The sequence below is a fragment of the Sorex araneus genome, chromosome 1, assembly GCF_027595985.1.
Source record: "Sorex araneus isolate mSorAra2 chromosome 1, mSorAra2.pri, whole genome shotgun sequence".
Lineage (NCBI taxonomy): Eukaryota > Metazoa > Chordata > Mammalia > Eulipotyphla > Soricidae > Sorex > Sorex araneus.
Window position 1 is genome coordinate 87307460 of NC_073302.1, and position 20058 is coordinate 87327517.

Sequence of the window (20058 nt, forward strand, 5' to 3'; positions counted from 1 at the left end):
AATACATAAGACCTAAAAAAATGCATCAGAAAGACCAAAATCTAACAGAAACATTAAAGTTAATAAATAAAAGAATACTCAAACTGCCAAGAAAATGTTTTCAAAAGTCGTACAATCTCACAAATATATAATAAAAAGGCATCTATCCTAGTGTTATCATTTTGACTAGAGTTCAACTATCTACAATCACTGAGTTTTGTAAGAATGTCGAGATGATGAAAAAGTCTCTAAGCAATGCTAGTGAAATCAGCACGAAGAATGAGAAGGGATGTTTGAGGAAGTAGTTGGTGACACTGGTCAAATTAAAAGTATGGATACACTTTTAAAACTAATGTAGATCCTACAATCCAGTGAACATAGTTTAGAAAACTTTTGTACTTGCTCATGAGGAAAAAATGTAAAAGCATGTTAATTTCACCATCACTTGTAATTGCAAGGAAACTAAACAAGCCAAAATATCATGACTAAGAGAGAATTAACACATAAAATATTGTCATGCTACATTTTAGACTAATGTACATTAATTAAAATGAATAATTTATCTACAAGTGACAGCATGGATATTCCTTAAAAACCAGTTGAGTCTAAAATAAAAGTATAGAAAATTAATAATAATAGCATTTACACAAGTATTTAAAACACAAAAACAGCATTGCATCTTGATCATATAATCAATTCCTATCATTTATTCCAGCAGAATAAACCATCCCGAACTTAGATGACTTGCACCAATAATGCCTATTTTATGGACTGAACTGTGTCTTCCTAAAAGTCAGTTTGGTCATGCTAATCCTGATCTCAGACTTTCAACAATTGGAACTATCAAAAAACAAGCTTCTATTTTTTAAGACACCCAATCTGTAGCTTTTTGTAGTGACTGTCCAAGCAATTGATAGAACTTCCAAAATTCAAGGTGAATTGGGTTTGATGGGTCATCTCACTTCTATGTCACTGAACATTCAACTAGATAGGATCACTCAAAGTCAAAGGCTGGACTCATCTAAGACTTACTAGCATAGCTATCAGCCACTGGGGTCAAGAAGAGTTGGGGTTCCTCAGATAGCTTTCCCCCCTTATGTTCTCTCCATGTGAGCCCTTCAGCTCTGCATGGTGATTTCAACTGCATGCACTTCTTATCATCTCAGAGCATTTCTAACTGTATGTCAGTTCAGAGACTAGATACTAAAATATCTTGCACATTTCTACTTTCTCGCTTTTCGATTTCCGCTCTCACCAGAAGAACCCTGAGAACTTTAATGCAGGAGAGGCCATGTGGAGCACAGCTGAGTCAGCTCAGCTGTGACCATTACAGACCTGGCAGATTCTCTCCCTACCAAGCTGGTCTCCCAGCTGACTGTAGAGTCACATGCAAGTCAGATCAAATCAGCAGAATTTCCCACGTCATCCCTACATTTCTAAGAACAAAAAACGACTGATATTCTGAGCAACGAAACTCAGAAATGGTATGTTGCAAGATATTGTGAATGGATATAGATGGTTTGTTACATTACTCTCTAAACATTTCTTTATTTTTACAATTATTCAAAATGAAGAAGAGAGAAAGGGCACAGGGGAAAGTGGAACCCAGAAAATCAAAACCACATTGTCAGTCCCTTATTTTGACTGCCATGAATAATAAAATTCCACAGGTACTTATTAAGCTCTTTTTACTTGGAAGGAAGGCTTCATTATAATTCAAAGACTATCATTAAACATACCCAAACACATTAATTATAATAAGGAAATTGCACACTAGAAAATGCATCCTTGTTGATGTGTTTCTTTGATCCAAGAAGCACAAAATTCTTGCTGTAATTAATCTTCATTTGTTCCTAGAGATGAAATGGGCATGAAGTCGACGATTACTAATTCTATATTGTATATGATATGATAGCAGCTAAAAGCAGCAAATAACAATGCCAAGATCAATGACGCAGAGACTTAGCAAATTACATTTCCTAATCCAAATCATAGCCCAGATTCTCAAAAAGATGCAAATCTTTTTACTCATTTTCATGAACTGTATGTTATGTCCACACACAATTTTTTTAACTTATTTTATTCCCCTTCTCTTTTATTGTCATTTCAATCACTGGGAGTCACACCCCTAGTTGTGGTGCTCCTTAGGAGTCTTGTATTTACTTGTGATGCCTCACATATTTGGTTGTGAGTCAGTGGAAATCATACATATTTTCTGGGGTTCAGGGACCCCAAAGAGTACTCAACATGTGAGGCAGGTCCTGCCTGGTGATTTTATCACTGAGTCATACTCAGACCCACCACATTTATGTTGCAATCCTGATCTCCAATGTAATGGCATTTGGAGATAATCCTTTGGAATTAGTCCCTTACTATCAGGAGAAAACTCCAGAATCCTCTCCCACCAGCATGTAAGAGCACACAACAAAATAGCCAGAGCATTCTAGTTTGGTCTTTATCAGGATAAAACTGGGCTTGAACGCTGAGTCATTCAAGTCTCTAGATTGTGAAAAATACATTTCTGGTCCTTGATAATCTCTTCTACTTGTTCTTCCTAACTACACTATCTATTCATAACATTCTTATGAAATAATCTTAAACAGCAACAATTCCATATAACTTCCTAACTACACTATCTATTCAGTAACATTCTTATGAAATAATCTTAAACAGCAACAATTCCATATAACTTTGAAGTAAAAGCTTTTGTAGTGTTCAAAGTTTGGTAAATTAATTGAAAAAATATGAAATCCTCCATACCGTAAAAGAAAATGAGAGTTTTAATTGATGTGTCACTACCAGTGATATAATAAAATTTTCAAATTTTGTATGTACATAATATATATGTACATGAATATATTGAATGCCATTCATTTAATATATGTATGTATACAACATATACGACTTGGGGGCCATACTCAGCAGTGGTTAGGGCTTACTTCTGGCTTTATGCTCAGGAACAACCCTTGACAGTACTCAGTGAACCTTATGCAGTACTGCGAATACAATTTGGGTCAGAAGTATGAAAAGCACACACCTTATCTGCTGTATTATCTCTCCATGCCCCATCACTTAATATTATTTTTGATAGATGTCATTCTATGGTCATTTAAAGTAATTGTAGTGGTTTACCTATTCAACTCTTAATGCCAGCATATTTACAAGTCAGAAAAATAATGTGTTTCATCAAACCAGGTGACTTAACTCTAGGTTTGAAAAAATATTGGCTGTGTATATGCCACTACAGGCATGCATTGCCAGGAAGTTATTCACTGAAGGGCTTCTCAAAGGCTGTTCACACAGGGCAGACCAAAATTAATTGTTTGGGGAGGCATCTATTATACTTCTGTTCTCTTTGACCAAGGCATATAAAAACAATGGTGGGGAAATCAATAACGTCACTAGGTCAAGGGCACTTGATAGTACAAAGCTAATAATGTTCTCTGTCCATATTTACAGAGAGCTGATATTTTTTAAATGATTTCCAAAGCTATAATCTCTACTCATGTGAAAATCTCAAGGCATTGTGGAAGTTACTCCGGTACATATTTCTGCTGTCAGACTACTTCTGTCACCGCATTTAAACCATGAAGTGCATTTGCTGCTGATTCGACTATTATGGCAGGAAAATGACCTGTAAAGTTCTTTTGAGGAGTCTGGCATTTTGCATATATTATAGAAATACAAGAGGAGAAAAATGTGTTAAAAAGGAAGTTTATAAAAAGTCATCCAACTAAACTTTACATTTCATAGAATATAGACACTGCCTGATTTGTGAGACTAAAGAAGAGAAAAAAAAGAAACTAGCAAGGCAGAAAATCTCCATATTCTCATGTTTTCAAGGGCAGTTGTCAACTTCTTTTTTTTGCTATCTGCAAAATCTTGATGGTAAGTGACAAAATGGAAAATGTGCCAAAGTATATTATTTGACCTCTTTTTGGTGTCTCTGATGTGCAAAAAACTTAATAGGTTGGAACATATGCTTTATTTGGAGCAGGGTCTTTGGGGAATGCAGAGTGACAAACGTGTGTGGACTAAGATTTGAGAGCAGCCGTTATTAACAAGAATGACAAGAGTCTCCACATTTTATGAGTTTTCCAAGGAGGAAACCTTGGTTTCATAGAAGAAAGGTTAGATTTATCTCGGCTAGATAAAATGTCCCTCCAAAGGATATATCTGCATAATTGGTAGCGATCAAACAGTTGACTAATACACAGAATTTCTGAGTCTGATGCCAAAACACTTATCTACTCTGAACAATTCTCATCACTGATAGTGTGAAGGGAAAAGAAATACTAGTTCTTTTTTCATTTTTTTTTAATGAGCACTGAAGAATAACTGCCTTTTTCTACATCAAGTTGTTTTGCTAAGAAGATGCAAAGAGGTCAGGGAAAACTTTTACCTTGTCCCCAGCTAGATGCTGGGCAGAAGAGGAGCCATTTAACCACTTCACTGTTAGACAAAGGTACTGGTGCCATTTAAAAGTGGTGGGGGCTCTCCACCGAGATGTGACCCGGGTGGCCACACGTTTATATGGCCGCGCTGTGACTGATCGACCATGATCCAGAGGCCCGCTAGACTACTTTTGGTACCAGCAGCTGCTCGCAGAAATGTCTCTAGACTGTGAAGTAAGCCATAGCCCCAAGCCGGCTGAGGAGGGGAAAGGTCTTCCTTTCTCTGCTCTTTTTCCCTTTTCGAGGAAAGAGGGTGTGGCGTCCACCATTTTATAAAGACCATTAAGGAGGTACAAACTTTGAGGCTTGGGAAGGGAAAAAAAATAGAGGCATGAACTTGCAACAGCAGGACGTGTGTGCGATCTCAAGGCGGGGCCAAACCAGCGCACTCTCCGCTGAGATGTGACCCGGGTGGCCACACGTTTGTGTGGCCACTCTGCAGCTGATCAATCACCATCCGGAGGCCAACTAGACTACTTTTGGTACCAGCAGCTGCTCACAGAAATGTCTCTAAACTGTAAACTAAGCCATAGGGTAGGATATAATTGGTTTGTCCTTTCTCCCTTGCCACAGAGTTTAGGTTTATCTGGTAATAATCTCTAAACATTTTAAGACAACATTGGTGTGTCCTGTTCCCCTTGGAATAAGAAGCTTAAGTTTATCTGGTTACACCCATCAAGGTGCTCCGGAGTCACTCCCATTCCTTTGCCTATCTGTAACCACTTCTATGCTCTCTTCCCCAATGAGTTTTTCCCCCTAATCAGACTCTGTTAATTTGTAAGATCAGATCTTTCTAGGACACTGAACTTGTATTGTAAGTTAATATTGCCTTTCTCCTCTCCTAGTGATTTTGAATAGTTTACTCTAAAGCAATGTCCTTTTTTGTATGGACAAAGAAAAACAGTTGAATAGTTTACTTTAAAGCAATGTCCTTTTTGTTTGGACAAAGAAAGACAGTTGTTAATATGCTTTTGTACATGGGATTTAATTGGCTTTGAATATCATCCACTCCCGGGCATCTGTTTTTTCAACTTAAGCCTCAGCTGCCCTTACTTACTGGCACCCCCAAAAGCAGGGCCCTACGAGGGATGGGATGGACCCAGGGCAAGTGGTGAGTTATGTGCTATCCTGGTATCGAGATGGCCAAAGTGCCTAATGCTTAACTAGAAGTTAAGAGCTTGGTCATGAACAAATGCTGTCATGATCCAAAAGTAATGACGAGACTAGGATCCTGCTAGGGATAGGAAAAACTAATCTGGCCTGAGCACTGTAGACTGAGATCAAAATGACCCAAGGAAAGCAATTCTATAAGTTTTTTTCTTTTGCTTTTTGGGTCACACCCAGCTATGCACAGGGGTTACTCCTGGCTCTTCACTCAGGAATTACTCCTGGCAGTGCTCAGGGGACCATATGGGATGCTGGGAATCGAACCCGGGTCTCCCGCTTGCAAGGCAAATGCCCTACCCGCTGTGCTAACACTCCAGCCCCAGCAATTCTATAAGTTTAATGCATTTCTTGCTGTGTCCATACAAAATGATCAATATTATGAATACTTATATGTTAGTTGGACAAGGAGAGGAGAAACACACCCATAGGATTCCGCTCTTGGGTGTGTATCCTGCTGAAAGAGAATCTGTCCTAAAAGAAGCATCCCCTGAAGGAAAGAATTTTACCCCTATTGATTGTGACCACACCTATGTGTAAGCCCCAACCCCTCATTCTTGGGGATTTAACTAGGCTGTAAGAGTGGGCTGGGGGCCATTCCCAGTACCAGATCTGGAGAAGCTAGATCCAGATCCAGATCCAGAAGAGAAGGAGAATGAAGTAGCATGGGGGAAGAAGAAGCAGGAGGAGAATCAGAGGAGAATGGAGATGGGAATGGAATAAACTGCAACTGAGACCAACCAGCCTGGCCTCCATTCCTTCCTTCGTCTGCCTCATCGCCATCAACGTCCCCGGGGTCAGGGAAGCGGCTGGAGACTACCAAACACGGGCAGTGGTAGAGATAGAGCACCGCTGCCTTGTGCCCAGTGTGGTGTCTCTCCCTTCCTTTTTTGTGTGTTTACACACATAGCTCCATGTGGCTCCAGGAAGGGAAGTGATGCAATTTCTAACATAAATCTCCCTGGACTTAGTTACTAAAATACTAGAATACAGAAATCCCAAACCATGCTGCTGCTATCGTGGCTGCGCAACTTCATATCTCTTCATTCTCAGCAATGGAAAACTAACTATCAAATGCTTCCTTTTCAGCAGGGCTGTTTTTTGGGGGGAAAACTCCAACAACAATAGTGAGTTTTGTGTTGAAATACGGAATGTAATGAAGGTAAAGAGAAAGTGAAGTGAAACTTATCAGCTACACAGGCAGGGGTGGGGGTTGGGGGGTGGGAGGTATACAAGGTTTATGGTGGGTGGAATATGGGCACTGGTGAAGGGACGGGTGTTTGAACATTGAATAACTGAAACATAAGCCTGAAAGCTTTGTAACTTTCCACAGGGTGATTCAATAAAATAAATAAATTTAAAAATAATGAGAAAACAATAAAGTGGTGGGGATTTTTTAAGTGGTGGGGTTTGGGGTTGGAGAAATAATACAACAGGTAGGGTGCTTGCCTTGCATGTGGCTGACCTAGGTTTGATCACCAGCACCCCATATTTTCCCTGAGTTATGCTAGGAGTGATTCTTGAACTCAGAGCCAAAAGTAAGGTCTAAGTACCATTCAATCCTCTGCACTCCTGCTTTGGCTCCCAAACCTAAAAGAAAAAAAGTGGTGGGTATTTCTCTCTCTCTCTCTATTTCTCTCTCTCTTTCTCTATCTCTCCCCATTGACTTTTCTGAAATCAAATCAAAGGTCATAATTTCTGACACTGAGCATTTATTCCTTAATCGTATCCTTTTGACTACTTAGGTGATAGTGCAAGAGGCAAGCACATTATTCACAAAAATTCAAGTGCTTTGGAAGTTGGGTAGAGGTTGGAAGATTTTTTTTTATCATAGTAGCACACAAAAGCATCAATATAGCAAAATGTCAGTCTGCATTTCCATCAAAACTCTGGTTCCCAGCCATTTATATCTTGGCTATAAAAATCACTCCTGGACTGTAATTCGGCAAATAGTGCCTCAGCTGAGGGGAAAATTGCCCCCTCTTGGTAGCACTTGGCTTGTTTTGGTTTGCCTTTTGTTTTAGTGATTTGAGGAAAATATAGCCTTATTTGAAATAGGCCCCTTAAAATGCAACCCTGAGAAAGAGAAAAATGTTAGCACTTCAAAGCATTCATTTGTATTTTTACCTCCAGTGAAAGCAAAAACTTGGACTCCATAGTTAATCCTGCTGGAGTTTGACTGACTTTCAGCATTTTCAAGAAACAAAGGCCATGGACAAAGCTTTGCACTGAAAGGCAGTTAGTGGGAAGAAAGAGTCTAAATGTTTGGGAGGTTTGTTTTCCCAGCCACCACCAAGAACAGGCTTCTGAATGTTGTCTCAGAATTAATTCCATCCTATAAAGACCAACTCAGGGCATAACACTGGAGAGTTCTGTATTTTTAATTGTCCTGGGATGCTTATTTGTAAAAGGGATCAAATAAGGAAGGGAGATGCATCATCCCAAAAGAACCCAAATATTTTCTTTTCGTTTTCATATTGTGATTTTCCTCCTTCCTCACAAGAAGGAGGGTGCTTTGCTCTGCCATTTAGGAGAAATATTACTGGGGCCTGACATTATAAGGCTGTTACTAGAGCCCCCGGTTGCCCACTCATTCACACTCACAACATAACAGGCATCTGGCTGGCATCACCCTGCCCAATGTCAACATCATGCCACTGGGCGCCTTCGGTGTGGGGGGAGAACAGGACAATTGAAAGTCCACTGGGGAAAATTAAGGCAAGCTATTAGAGTCTGGGAGGAAGAATGTGATGGAGGTATCCTGACTCTAAAGAAACTCTGGGTATCCTTCTAGGCCACCCGTGGAAAGCCTTGCGAAGGAGTTGCTGGAAAGAGGGAAAATTCATTAAGATTATTCCCTGATATTCATTAGCTCAGGTCTGATCCCTGCAGAGGTCTGAAACAGCACATTTGTCCTCTTGAAACATGCCTGAGAGAGCTGCTCCCATTCCACCAATGAGAATAGAATAACAGGAAGTCAGTTGAGGGCTCCTCTGAGTCTATTGTGGAATTTTATCTCGTATGTCCTCAGCTGAGACTTTAGCCCTCCTGGCCCAGGGGACTGGGATGGGAGACATGTGCAAATCTAACCAAGTGGAAAAACTTTAATCCCTTTCTCTAGGAGCATAATAAGATTCCCGAGCTGAAGCTCACCTTCAAAAGCCCACCCTCTACTCCCAAGGGCTGGGGTGTCTCTCGTAGCAGGGGTCAGCCACATCCACGACACAGACCTGCCCATCTCCCTTCTGCCCCCCCAGGACTACTTAGGTGCTGTAGTCCAAGATCTCCCCATACAATGTCCAAGTGGCCAGGACCATCCTTCACATTTGTTTTGAGTTCAGGAGTGAGCGGTCAATAGCTACATCTTTGTCCTAAGAGTGGAAAAGGATATCTATTGACTGGCACCAATTTGACCGCACACGTGTGTGAAACAGCTTGCAGAACAGAACATGGTACAACGGGCAGGGAAGAGGGGATGGAGTGTAAAGGCATATTTCACTCTGAATTGTTATGCTCTGGCATACAAGCCCAAGATTTCTAAATTCTAATTTGTGTCTAGACTTAAGAAAATATGTGTGTCCAGGACGAGATAATTCAGAAAAAGACTAAAGCACTTTCCCTGCATGCGACCAATCCCAAACCAATCCCCGCATCACAGAGGGGCCCCCAGAGCCCTGCCAGAGGTGAATCCTGAGAATAGAGTGTCTTGCAAACCTCCACCCTCAAAATTTATGTAAAGTAAAACAACAATAGAGTCATAAAATATTTTGTCCATTTGTGAGTTTGATGTATTCAATTGGGAGGGTATTTTTGAATGTATTTAGTCACCATGATTTATAATATCAATAATATCATTAATTTCAGAAAGACATTGTTAAAACACCATATATACCACCAATTTCCTCTCACTTCCTATCTCTTAAATAATTTTGAATAGAGTTTTTATGTACTTACGAATGACTTCTAGCTTATCTTTAAACTCTTACATTAGATTCTTTGGAGATTTGGAGTAGGATTTCCGCAAAGCTGCACGAGGTATAAATTAAACTGTGCCCAGAGCATTCATGAATATACCTATATAATCCTAATTTTATTGTGCTCATGTTCCTTTTCTACCTCAGCTGAAATTATGTGTGTGATCTCACTTAATATAGTCACACGAATCTACTTGTCATATTATAGTTTTTTTTGTTTACTATTTATTTTCTTTCTAATTTCTTTCTCTTTCCATTTCTTTCCTTTTCTTTTTTCTGGGTAGGGGCACACCCCGGGGTGCTTAGGGGGAACTTCCTGCTTTGGGCTCAAAGAACACTGAGGTGTCAAGGATAGAACCCATGCCTCCTGAATGCAAAAGTGCTCAGCCCTTAGAGTTCTCTTTCTGATCATTTTACTTTCATCGTCTGCCACCCATTTCTATTTATCCCTACAATATTCCCTTTGTTTGTTTTTTGAAACTCTAATACTTTTTTTTATTTTTCTAGTGGTGTTCTTCTATTCATACTAGTCATAATAAGATTTCTGCTGCTCCATTATTACATCAAAATTAAAATTAATATAGCACGCATGCACACTAAAAGGAACCTTTTTAAAGACATTTGCTTCTTCATTCTCTTTCTTCTCAGCCCATTTCCAAATTGAGGATTCACTAAGCTAGTTTAGTTTCAGACTATTATTGAACTTTTGATTATTACATGTGCTTTCCAATCCAAGAATCCTTATTTGGTCCGAAGCAATAGTACAGCAGATCGGGCATTTGCCTTGAAAGCAGCCAACCCGGGTTCAGTCCCCCGCATTCCATATGGTCCCCCAAGCCCCACAAAGAGTAATTTACAAGTGCCTACCCAGGAGTAAACCTTGAGTATCTCCAGGTGTGACCCAAAAGGCCAAAAAATTTAAAATCCAAGAATATTTATTTATTTATTTATTTTTGCTTTTTTGGGTCATGCCCAGCAATGCTCAGAGGATACTCCTCTGTACTCAAGAATTACTCCTAGTGGTGCTTGGGAAACCCTATGGGATGCTGGGGATCAAACCTGGGTTGTCCACATGCAAGGCAAACACTCTACCCACTGTACTATTACTCCAGCCGCAAGAGTCCTTATTTAAAATAATGAATCCCATCTGGAAACAAAAATCTAGTCGCCTAATCTCTATCATATGCAAATTAAAATTCTTCTTCTTTTAAAGATTAAACATATTGCAAATCACAAATATTTTTTATCTACCTGTCAAAGTTTATAGATATATATTATGAAATAGATATGAGACAAGAACATCTGAGAAAAGATGTAGCGTGGTGAGACATATACTTTCATGCATAATCTGTGATATCAACCCACAAATGGAAAATTCCCTGTTGTTACATATTCGAAAATGAAACTCACAGAGATTCCTGAGGACCCAGTATAAACCCAAAAGAAGTCAAGGCAATCCCTGAGCCTACGTCTCAGACCATGTAGGGAATGCTGACTGTACCCAACTCAGCAGTGACACAAAGACTCTCTGGGATCCCTTTTGTTATCCATCATGATGTAGGTGGGAGAACATTCATACTATTTCTGGGTGTCACTTACCAGGACCCCAAATATATCATGACTGCCAGACTAATGGTGATCCTAATTATAGCCATCTAAACTGCTAACTTATGAATAACAAACATCAGAAAAATATATCTCTCTGTAAATACAATAAAGTGAACTCATTTGTTGTGGTAGTAAAGAGCAGAAAAGCACCTTAGCACCTTGCTATCTGTGACCCAAAAGAGGGTGAATGGGGTTGATGATGTGTGGTATGATTAATCATGTCTGACCTCTATGGAAAATCAACCAGAGTCATCCTAGGAACAATCTCTTCTCAATGGTGAAATTGGAAGATGATAAATGGGGAGAAACTTATCAAATGGAGCAGGAAAACCTGATAAAATACTTGACTATTTCAGCCCCACCTCCTTACAGGGAAGCTGGCAATTATATCTAACTATCTGATTCCAACCTAAGTGGTTGCTAATGTCTTGTTTTCCAATTATCTCATCTGCATCAGTGTCATCTTAGTAAAAGGCTGAAGTATGAGTTCAGGAGATCCACTCTATGTCCAAATTATTATCTTTGAGATTCATTACATAAAGTGTGTTCTGTATCTGCTAAAGCAGGGTACCATTATCTCCAACTCTTCAGGCCAGCTCAGGCAGAGGAAGATTTTATTTCTTTCTGAATGAGCTACCTATACTGAGAACTGCCTGATAAAATGTGAACCAGAAGCCCCCAGATTTGAAAGTATGAAAGAGATACTTTCTTTAATGCTGAGTAATGGTGCAAGGTGACTTTAATTCAGAGGGAAGCATTTGTCCCTCTCCATTATGGCACAAAGGAGTAAAGGAAGGCCACCCATAGAAATCACTAGCTCTTTTGAAGAAAAGGTTTGCTACCTTTTGGAGTTGGAGATAAATGGCAGAAATGACAAGGTTGAAAGTTGAATAACCTATGATATCAGGAATATGTGAATATAATCCCCAATAGTCCAAACAAAATGTAGCCATTTCAATTGTTTAGAATTAATGCCAACCCGTTCCTCTATTTATACAATACACATATGAAAACTTTTAGAACTAAAAAGTGTGAATTTGAGAAGGCAATAAATTTTTAATAGAATCTTTCTTTTCCTTTGTTAGATTCAGTTCTCAGAATTTTAATTTTAATAAAAGTCATCTAAAACTGTAGAGTCATCTACAGTGCACAGAAAGTGTTGCACAGAAAATGTTTTCGGCAATTGAATGTTCATGTTTTATTTCAATCAACTATGATTGATCACCTACTTGGTGCCAGTCTCTCCGGCAGTAAAAAATGCAAATATAAATAAGCTAAAAAAGAAGTTTTGAAAGGGCCCCTAATAGGAGGAGGCAGATGCATAAGTGACCCACAATAATAGATGCAATAAGGCTGTGATGGGAATAGCTGTCAAGCAGTCAATGAGTACAGATATGTCCAGTGACCTTTCTTAGGTTATACAATTTATATGTTGTAGATGAGAAAATGAAAACTTCTACTTCAAATCTGCACTATTCCTCACGGAAAGCAAAACTACTTTCTTTTACAAAACATCCCTCTATCCCTTTACTCAAATTTATTTCAATTACTTTAGGTGGCTCAAATGACTCATTTTCTCTTCTTTGCACTTGTCTTCAAATTCTCTCTACTAAACCTCATACACTCATATATTTTTATTCCTGTTCACTTGTCCAGGGCTGCTGTAGATCTTCCCTCCCTGTGAAGATGAAGTATAACTCAGCAGTCTTCCCAGAAAAGAAATTCTTTCATTTTTGCTCTCTCTCTTCCTCCAATTGCAGTCTCTTCTGAGTCTATCAGACATAACTCTTCTTGAATAAGTAAATCACAGTATAAGACAGCCATAGGAACATAAAAGTCCTTAAGGCAATCATCATAAAGAAGATTATACATTTATCCTAATGACGCACAATTGTTCATAGTTGTGTTATATAAGGAACTTTTCTTCTGAACTGCATTTGACACTTGCAATTTCTTTTGCTTTGAATAGCTGTAATGGTGGCAAACTTCTTTCTTTTGAAGTTGGTGTTGATTTGGGGAAATGGTCAAAAAACCTATGAGAGAGAGATAATACAGTTGCATGCAAAATAAGTCATTAGTTTAATTTGTTGATATCTGTTTTTTATAGTCATCTATAAATGCACTCAATAGATAATCCTAGTATATTTAGAGTAACACTATGATAGAATAAAAATACAACTTATTATAAGTGACTTCTTTAAAAAGACACAGAAGCCTATGTATTAATATTTATAATTAGTGGAAATATGAACATATTTTTCTTTTATCATTTGTATTGTTTTAAATCATAACACTATATGGAAAGAAACATACAAATTTCCAATATGATTTTAAAAGGAATGCCAATTTATATGCATGAAATCTGTTACTTTTATATAAACAGGTATACACACATATATTATCTTAGAGAAATGCTTTGTAGACAGTACCTTGTGACACTTTCCAAAGTTGAAGGGACCTCACAGAGCAAAAAAGGGTGAAAGTATGGAGATTATTTATTAGGAAAAAAAATCTAGTTCTCTATGCTACTCTGACCTATTTGAAGCCACCAACACAAGACACTGTCTTATCTATGTTTCACATTGGCATCTGGTTATACTTTGTTTGATGATAAAATTTTCTGCAAAACAATTTTAAAAGGCATTACTTTGAGTACAAATGCTGCTCTCTAAACACCCACATATCTCATATATTCACACATTTGGCTTGGCTTTGCTAAATCACTTTCCTAAGACTAAAGCTGATTTAAAAATGATGAGAATGTTTGGGTTTCAACTGATTAAGTACATAAAGATTTAAATTCAAAATTGTTCTGACACTGAGGAGTGGCCAAAATCAGTTTTACATTTCAGTGAAGCTTTAAAGTTCAGTAAAATTTATTTAGCTACTCTGGTAAAAGTATAGAAAATGACTTGAAGATTATAAGATATTATTTTGGCCTAGTCATCAACTTGATAAGTACTGTAGTACTTAAAGCTTTCTGGTTACAACCATATATAACTAAATAGAATAGCCAAAATTTAGAAAACCAAATCTTGGCAAGGTCATGGAACAGTAGGAACTCCTGTTAATTACTAGTGGAAATGCAAAATAGTACAGCCATTTCAGACCATTGGGTTGTTTTTTTTAAATGCTAACTGTCCTAACAAGAAATCCCCCAAGCATTCAAGGGTTGAAATTTTACATCCATATTAAAGCTTGTAAACAGATTCTTCTAGCAGCTTTCTTCACAACTGGTAAAAGTTGGAAGCAACCAAGATGTCCTTCAGTTAAAGAATAGATTAATAAATTATGAGTATATCCAGAAACTGGAATAATATTTAGTGCGAAAAATAAAAAAGCCATTAAAAAATAACGGAAGCACTCAATGCACATTACTAAATGAAAGAAGTAAATATAGAAAGTGTGCATAATTCCAATTACATGTAAAAAGTAAAAGTATGGAGACAGTAAAAATATCAGTGACTGATGGTGGCTAGTGAATATAGAACAATGACTAAACTATACGATACTATAATCATAGTTACATCTTGTTATATATTTTTCAAAATCTGTAGGAACTAACACACTAGGATGGATGTTTATGCAATGCTAGATGCTCTGCAATTTATGTTTCAATGTAAACTCAATTGAAAAGTTTCAGGGATAACAAATGGACCCCTCGCATTGGTGTGAGTAAGCATTGGTGTGATACATTGCTGTATCACTGTCATCCCATTGTTCATCAATTTGCTCGAGTGGGTACCAATAATGTCTCCATTCTTCTGAGATTTTAGCAGCTTCCCTTACTCATCTTTCCTAACAATTGGAGGCTCTTTCAGGGTCAGGGGAAGAGACTGTTAATGTTAATGTTACTGTATTTGGCATATCGAATATATTTATATGCATTTCTTTTTATGATGATGTGTCCAGGAATATGTTCAATCATGTGTGAGGCTCAGCCCGAGCATGAGAAAAGTGGCCTGGAGTGTGGCGGCGGTTGGGTAGTGCAGGTCGGCTTCTAGGGCTGGGTCCCTTGGGGCAGAGAGGGTGGGTAGGGCTTCCACCCACCCCCGTCTGGGGAGCCCCTGGAGTGGAGTCCGGTGGCATGGTTATGGGGGCCTCATTTTATGGCCCCTTCCGGAAGAAGCAGCTGTGAGTTCTGGAGGGTGACTGATGAGAGATTATCTGGTGCCAGCAGGATGTACCTTATGGGTCTGTTTCACTGTATTACTGTCATTCCATTGATTATCGATTTTCTCAAGTGGGCGCTAGTAACGTCTCCATTTGTCCTAGCCCTGAGATTTTAGCAGTTTTTCTCTACTCGTTCTTCAGAGGCTCTTTCAGGGTCAGGGGAATGAGACCCATCACTGTTACTGGTTTTGGCATATGAATACGATGCGGGAAGCTTGCCATACTCTCCCCCGTGCTGGCAATGAACTCCCAGTAGCTTGACAGGTTCTCCAAGAGGGAGAACTAGGCTATCAGATGTCCTGTGGCCACATCGCTGCCTCGCACTTCTGGGAGCTTGGTTTTATAGTCTCTCGATGTTGGCCGTTGATGGGATTACATAGTGAGTTGGTGGAGGGGAGGCAGGCAGTTTGTGAGTTTGTTGGTGTGAATCCCTAGCTACTGGAAAATGGGGAATATAGATGGAAACCAGTCCTGATCCAAGCAGCCTTGGAGATCTCGGCCCCCGGGCCCTGTACACCTGGGTTCCTGAGGCTCCTCCAAACGTAATATAAAAGTATTACGTATATAAAAGTAATATAAAAATAAGAAAATAATAACCTTCTGTAGCTAGCATTTCTTCTATTTTCCCAATGAGGCTTATGTCTACCCAAGTTTTAAAAAAAATTTAGAATATGCAACCACTTCCATGTGTTAGCAATATTGTTCACTGCTTATTTAGTTCATTTAAACATTAGCTCTCTATTATTTTGTTTATTTGTTTTTGCTTTTTTTGGGTCACACCCAGCGTTACTCAGGGGCTACTCCTGGCTCTGCACTCAGGAATTACTCCTGGCAGTGCTCAGGGGACCATATGGGATGCTGGGAATCGAACCCAGGTTGGCCCCGTGCAAGGCAAATGCCCTACCCGCTGTGCTATCACGCTAGCCCCAGCTCTCTATTCTTGCAATAAAATGATCTCACAAGGAGAAAAAAAAAGTAAATAATTATTAATGGTCACTACATCCTAAACAAAATTAAACATACTACTATTTCAAATATCAGTCTTCATAAATAGTGCTCAAAATTGGTAATCCCTGAGCATAGCACAGTGTGGCTCAAAAACCAAAAGAGGAAAAAATTTTCTAATAATGCCTCTTGTATTTGACTCAACTCTCCCACTTCTAACTATCTAGTCCCCAAACACCAAAACACTAATTTGAAATATATATGCACACCTATATTTATTATACTTTTTGTATAATAGTTCAGAATTTTAATATCAATCCGAAACAGAAATCTCACACCTTACAGAATATAGTAAGCCTATGTTGAGTGTAACTAGTACTTTTGGTTTTTTTTTTTTTTACAGGTCTGTATTGTGGAAATCAAATAAAAAAAATAATGACTTAAAATTACTCAAGATGGCTTCAAACTCACTAAAACCATCACTAGCCATCATAGAATTAATTTATTTTAGTTATATTTGAAATAACTTTAAAGTCTAGGTAGTGAGTTACATATAGAATTATCCAGACTGGAGAAACTAAAGAGAGGAAGTGATGCTGTTAAAACGTATAACAGAACAGTTGGAAAGGACAGGATATGTACTCTAGAGATGTTTCTTTCAACCTTCTTTCAACTTCACTTTCACTTGTATCACTTGTCATCCCGTTGCTTTTCGATTTGCTCGAGCTGGCACCAGTAACGTCTCCATTTGTCCCTGTCACGAGCTAGTACAGCCCAATGATATCTGCTTGCTCCAGGAACAGGAAGAGCCTCAAATCTTTCATTCAGGGATTTGACAAAGAAATCTGACTATCTAGTTGGTGGGCAGCCATGCAGTCTTCTGACATCTCGTGGAATCCAGTCCATAATGGCTCTAGTCGAGTGGTCATCTGTGAATCACATTACATGACCAGCCCATCTCATTTTTGATGCAAATGAGACAGCATCCCTGATTCTTGACCGTCGATGGAGGTCAGAACTCCGGATTCCTACTCTCACTTGAGTGAGTTGGGACACTCCTAGCATAGCTCTTTCGATTCCTCTTTGGGATACCCAAACAGCGTTCTCATACTGTTTGTGTAGGGCCCAGGTCTCTGAGGCATATGTTAGTGCAGGAAAAATGGTGGAATCGAAAAGATGTGCCCGGAGTTGGAGGTTCTTCGTGCTCTTAACCACCTCTTCGATGCTCTTGAAGGCATTCCACGCTGCTCTCTTCCTCCTGCGCAGTTCTGGCGCCAAGACATTTCTCACGTTGAGTTCTCAACCCAGGTACACATAGCTGCTGCATTTGGAGATGTTTGTTCCATTGAGAGCAAATGGAGCTTCAGGGACTAGTTCGTTTTTCATGAATATCATCTTGTTGAGATTCAGCTGCAATCCGACCTTTCCACACTTACAGTTGAAGTTGGCTAGCATTTGTGCCACTTGGCTAATGTTTGGTGTTATAAGAATGATGTGATCACTGAAGCGGAGGTGGTGTAATTGCTGACAGTCTATATTCACTCCCATTATTTCTCATTCCAGCTGTCGCATGATGTTCTCAAGGGTGGCACTGAAGAGTTTTGGTGAAATGGTATCACCCTGTCGCACCCCTCTCTTTACATCAATGATCACTTCCTTGTAGAATGGTGAGATCCTGGTGGTGAATCCACAATACAGCTCATGGAGGATTTTGATATACTAAGTTTTAACTCCCTGTTTGGCTAGGGCTTCGATGACTACCTCAGTCTCAACAGAATCGAAGGCCTTCTTTAAGTCGATGAACATTAGACAGAGCGGCATCTTGAACTCTTGCGAAACTTCAGTGAGTTTGGTCACTGTGTGGATATGGTCTATCATGCTGAATCCCCTTTGGAACCCGGTTTGCTCACATGGTTATCCTTTGTCTAGCATTCTGCCTATTCTTTTCAGGATGACACAAGTGAACAACTTGTAGACGACAGACAGCAGGCAGATTGGGTGATAGTTACTGACGTCGTGGATGTCTCTCTTCTTCTTCTTGTATAATAGAACAATCCTAATGGTTTTCCCCCAATATGGCAGCGCTAAGAAAGATGAGCAAAGAGAGGCTGATAAAATGTCAGGTACATGAACTAGACTACCAAAATGAAGAAAGACTAAAGTGATTGCCTGTACTTTCAACACACATACGCTGGCATCAGAAGCATGCATCAAGGACCTGATGGTGCAAGTGCAGAAGATCAAGTACAACATCATTGGTCTGACCAAAACGAGAAGACATCGATCACATCACACCATTTTGACACTGAAGAATTGTTCCTCAGAAGATGTGACAACCGAGGTGTTGGTGGTGTTGGTGTCCTTGTCAACATGAACTTGGCCATGAGATTTGATTCATTCGAATGCCTAACAACCCGAATCGGACGATTACACTTGAATAGATGTGGCTCACTGCCTGCAGTTTCTATCTTCATCGTCTATGCACCAACATCCAACTATGATGAAGAAGAAATTGAGAGGTTCTACATGGAACTGGAGACGTTATATAAAGAAGACCACACCTTCTACAAGATTATTGTTGGTGATTTTAATGCCAAGATAGGTCCAAGAAGGTTGCCTGAAGAACTCTACATGGGACCCATGGCCCAGAATGGAACAATCAGGGTGAGAGACTGTCTGAATTCATCATGTCAACCAAGACCATCCATGGTAACTCACAGTTCCAGAAGGCCAAATCTAAACGCTGGACATGGGAGTCTCCCAGTGGGCAGTTCCACAATGAAATTGACCACATAATATTCAATCAAAGTTTTTTCTGACCGATGTTGCTGTTGTCCCAAAATTCCAAGTGGGATTGGACCATCGTCTCCTTTGTGCAAAATTCTACTTCACAGAGCTAGGAGAAAGGTTTGCAAAATTTAAGTCCAAGAAGGCAACTCCCAGAATGACCACCAACTGGGAGCTCTTTGGCACTATTGCAGCAACGTGGGAAGATGCCGTCCTTGTCAACATCGCCAAGGAATATGATCGACTGGTCCAGCACCTCCACGACTGTGCGAAGAATGCCGTGAGTGAGAGCCACAAAAAGACGCCTGTCTTCGGAAACTCTCAAGCTCATTCTTCAGCGTGGTTTGGCTCGAGCCAGAGGCAACCACAAGCTAAGGTCCGAGCTCTCAAAGTTTTGCAGAGATGAGATAAAGGAAGATCTCAAAGAGAGAAGAACAGCAGTGTTGGCCGATGCATCAGAAGCCAGGAAAAGGATTTGCAACCTTTGCCTGTCCTTCACCAACTACAAGACCAAGATGACTGCCCTCCGACATTCTGATGGATCTATCACATCTTCCAGAAAGGCAATGGAGAGCATTATTCATGACTTCTACTTGGATCTCTTTGACAGCCATGTCTACCTGCCCATGTACCAAATTCCGCATGATGGATATGTCATTACCAACGTCCTCCCTTCCAAAATACGACATGCCGTTTCATTGGTAAAGATGTGTACAGCACCTGGTCCAGATAAGGTCGACCCAAACACCTGAAGAATCTGCCGCCAGAACTCATCAATGCACTGGCTCGGCTCTTTATACACTACCTGTCTGAATGCAACTTCACTTTGTAAATCAATATTTTCATAGTAATGAGGGCTGTAAAATATTGATGTTCTGAATAGAGAATAATTGGTTGTTATATAATCCAAGGGGCAATTTAGGGCAAAGCAAGATAGTATCAAATTCTTCTAATGAGAAACAGATAGGAATCAC